The sequence below is a fragment of the Pinus tabuliformis genome, chromosome Q, assembly GCF_031772625.1.
Source record: "Pinus tabuliformis cultivar Carrire ecotype Pingquan chromosome Q, CPIR1, whole genome shotgun sequence".
Lineage (NCBI taxonomy): Eukaryota > Viridiplantae > Streptophyta > Pinopsida > Pinales > Pinaceae > Pinus > Pinus tabuliformis.
The window spans coordinates 1,337,420,917-1,337,425,153 of NC_142296.1; positions in this window are offsets into that span (position 1 = coordinate 1,337,420,917).

The following is a 4,237-nucleotide window of genomic DNA, read 5'->3' on the forward strand; positions in this document are numbered from 1 at the left end:
TTCTAAACTTTGTAGTTGTACTATTAATATAATTGATATTATAAAGGAATGTGCCAGTTCATTTGAGAAAAACTTTGTGTGGTCTAAATTACCTTTCATCTACTATTGTTTTGAAATTTAACACCTTGGTATTTTTTTTCATTCTCAACTTTCCTCTTTCATTTCTTTGGTCCTTGGTAACTGTAAATTAAGGAACGAAAACCAATTTCATGGTTTAGCATCTTCGTTTTGTCACTTGTGATTTACTAGATCACTTTTCAATTTGATTGGAACACCTATAATAACTCTTTCATGTTTTTACGAGTCAAATAGACGAGTAGGTTATATAAATTTTGGGCCATTGTTTTAAAACCAAGGTGAGGTGTGGTCTTTTTATGCAAAAAAAGGAGTAGTATTTTCATTATGGTGCTTATGGATCTCACTTGCCTGATTTTCACGATAAAATAGTTTAAATGTTATTGAATGATCTCTACATTATTTTCAATTACATGACATGGGTTATATTTTCTTGAACGGAATTTATTGGATTAAAATAAGAACATGGCAGACACCAAGGAGATTAGTGGTAAAGAGAAATGTGATCTTTTGAATAGTTTTAAGGATCGTGAAGGAAATAATACAGAGGTGAGTCAACAGTCATGTTGAAAATGCAACAAGATGATGGAGCTTAGTGGAAAGGAGTTGCCTTCACTAAGTGGGCCCGCAGGCTATTTTTGGCGCAAAGTCTATTTTTAGACTATGTCTATTTTTAGACATATGGATCATGGTCTATGAGTTGCAGGATGCTATTTGTGGATGATTGGTCATGTTGGTAAAAATAGATGGACTCCTATTTTTAGACATATGGGCAGAGTCTATTTTTAGACTGTCAGGCTAAAAATAGAACAGTTGAATATTATTAGCTCTTAATAATATTGGGACTATAAACATTATCTTATCCTCTTGGAGCACTTCAGTTCGAGCTACGGATGTGGCACATGCAGCTGTTAGAAGGAAATACGCTTTTCTTATGGGTCAGTTGAGCTATTGCATGATGGACTTCAGTTAGAACTCAAGTGATTGAGTTTGGTGGAGTTGATTGAGGAGTTGATGGAGTTGTGTTCAGTTTGACTTAGTTGAGCTAGTTATATTTAGTCTAACTGTAGAATACACTAGTGATCAGTGATGTGAATTAATTATTAATTAATTCACTAATTATTAAATCATAAATCAACTAAAGAATACATCAGTTAACTCAGTGCATGGACAGTTCAATGGAGACAAGTGTTAGAGGTGAGTGAAATGGCAAGACAGTTGTCAGTTGTGACTATAGTTGTGCATGAGATTTGCACAATCAATGGATTGAGTATTGCCAATGAGGATTGTGTGGTTCAGCCAAGGGAAATACGAGTTTGGATCAGCCATTATCATCTATTCTCATGCAGGATTGCATAGTGGAGGCAGGCAAGCAGCGGAGGAGATTTGAACCTGTGATTGATTCAGATCTGAGCTAGTTTGTGTGTAACAGGTGGAGATAGTACTAAGTACTTGCGAGGAGTATTGTACTATGTATTGTTACATGTTCTCAATCAATATAATATACAGATAGTTGGGGGTTTTCAGCCGTATGCTTTCCCCGTGATATACTATGTTGATATGTGTGATTGATGCTTCAATGTGTGCATGCGATTGTTTCTGAATACTGCAAATTAATGATCAATGGTAGAGGAGGTTATGTATTATGCATGCATTCCGCAAATAGTGTATAATCAGGATAATCTCTATGAATAAGTGTCATATTATTCAAAATTTCTACATGGTATCGGAGCAGAGTTGATCATCAGATCTATTATTCAGAAAGTGATTACATTTTATTTCTTCAGGCAGAGTCTGTAATCAGGCCAGGTAGCCTCTGGTTTCATCCTTCTTTTGGAAGGTGAGATATCCGGTAAAAGCCCATACAGTCAATCTCTGTACGAGAAATACTTTGTTCTCAAGAATTTTAGATCAGAAGCGGTTGAGTTTTGAGCTGGTGGAATTCGAATTTGCAGCAGTGTTTTCTTGGTGTCAAAGTTGAAATGTCTTTCAACGGATTGCGATTGGAGTATGCTCTTGAAGGCAGATCGAACTATATTGCATGGAAAGATAGGATGGAGGTGGTGTTAGATGACAATGAGCTGAAGGAGTTCATAGAGACTGAGGTCCCAAAGCCTACTGATGCTGCTCACATTGAGGTTTGGCAAAAGAAGACAGCAAAGTGTCGAAGGATTATGTTGGAGGGTGTGAAGGATCACATTGTGTCCAGCCTGCATGGAAAGGCTTCTCCATACTTGATGTGGAAAGCGTTAACAAATCTATTCCAAAGCAAGAGCGACCAAAGGAAGTTGGCACTTAAGGATAAACTCAGAAACATTAAGTGTGAGAATGGAGACAGTATGCCCAAGTATCTCACGAAGTTCACCCAATGCCGGGATGAGCTGGGAAGTGTGGGGGTGACTGTCGATGATGAGGACTTGGTGAGCTTGGCTTTCCTTGGTCTTCCGAAGAGTTGGCATTCCTATCAGGACTCTGTCAATGGTTGGGAGAAATTGCCAGGATGGGAGAGACTTTGGTCGAATCTTGTGCAAGAGGAGATCAAGAAGAATACCAGGGACGGATCTTCATCAAAGGCATCTGATGAAGAAAATTTCACTTTGGCTGCCAAAGCAAAGAAGGGGAAGGAGAAGGTTTCTCTTTCCGAATCCAGTTCTTCCAATGATGGGAAGAAGGTTGAAAAATCGAAAGTGTGATGCTTTCATTGTCATGCGGTGGGCCATTATGCTTCAAATTGTCCACGAAGGAAATCCAAGAAGGGATCCAGGGAAGGATCTGAAGGTGAGGCACTTGCTTCATAGTTTGAGTTGGATTTCACACTCTTCGCATGCATGGTTTCATCCATGGTGGGAAGTGGTTGGTTTCTTAACAATGGAGATTCTTTCCACATGACCGATGACAAGAGTTTGTTCAGTACTTTGGAGGAGAAAGATCTCCAGATACTCATAGCGATGGGTAATGATGAGAAGTATAGTGTCTCAGGTGTAGGCACGGTTATTTTTCAAAGGGAGCATGGAGCTTTCCTTACCTTGACCGATGTCAAGTATGTACCAGGACTGAAGAGAAACTTGGTGTCGATCACAATGCTGGAAGACGGAGGCTATGATGTAGTCTTCAGTAAGGGAAAGGTTTTCCTTAGACACATCATCACTAGACAGGTGAAGCAGATTGGTTCACGGGTCAAGAACCTGTATGCTCTTGAGGTTCAAGATGCATGCAAAGCCTTGAGAAGCGAGGCAACTGATGGAGACTTGGTAGTTGAGAGGGAGCGTATATTACCTCTTAACATGCAGAGCCAGAAGAAGTCTCAGACGATTGTGGAGGAGCCACGATTGGTGCAGCAGCTTCAGGAGGTTATGGAGCAGCCACAATAAAGGAAGTTGAGAGGAGATCGAGTAGAGACATCTACTCATGCAGAGACCTCTAGTAGGGGGAAACTTCAAGCCAGGTGAGCTGAGGGATCACATGCAGCCATACATCCAGGTAGGAGGTGGGGCGATATAGAGTGATCGTCCCAAGGAGGAGGGGCAGGATCCTTGAGGTACCCAACCTCTTGGATGAGACCTTGCTACGGGAGCCCCAATGTGGAGTAGCAGGAACTGACTGATTGGGTAGAGACAGATGTAGATGGAGCAGTAGAGAGAGCGACAGTGTAGGGAATCCCAAGACAGTGCATAGCTGGCAGGCTGCAGCAATGCGAGAGGCACAAGTGTTTTGCACAGTGCTAGGTGGCATAGAGAGGTGTGCAATGGTGCGAGATGCATGGAGATGTTGCAGTAGCGCAGATGTCAGAGAGGGAGCACTTGTCAGCAGCAGGTAGAGCTTCAGCATCAGAGTATGTTCCTAGCCCAACAGAGTGGTTAGTTGGGAGTGTTTTTGTTCCAAGTGTTGTTGGAGCAAGTGGACCGGGCAAATGTGTTGCATGCAGAACATTCCAGAGTTACAGGATAGGGGTTACAGATAATCCATATCTTGTTGAGAGGGAGTGTTGAAAATGCAACAAGATGATGGAGCTTAGTGGAAAGGAGTCGCCTTCACTAAGTGGGCCCGCAGGCTATTTTTGGCGCAAAGTCTATTTTTAGACTATATCTATTTTTAGACATATGGATCATGGTCTATGAGTTGCAGGATGCTATTTGTGGATGATTGGTCATGTTGGTAAAAA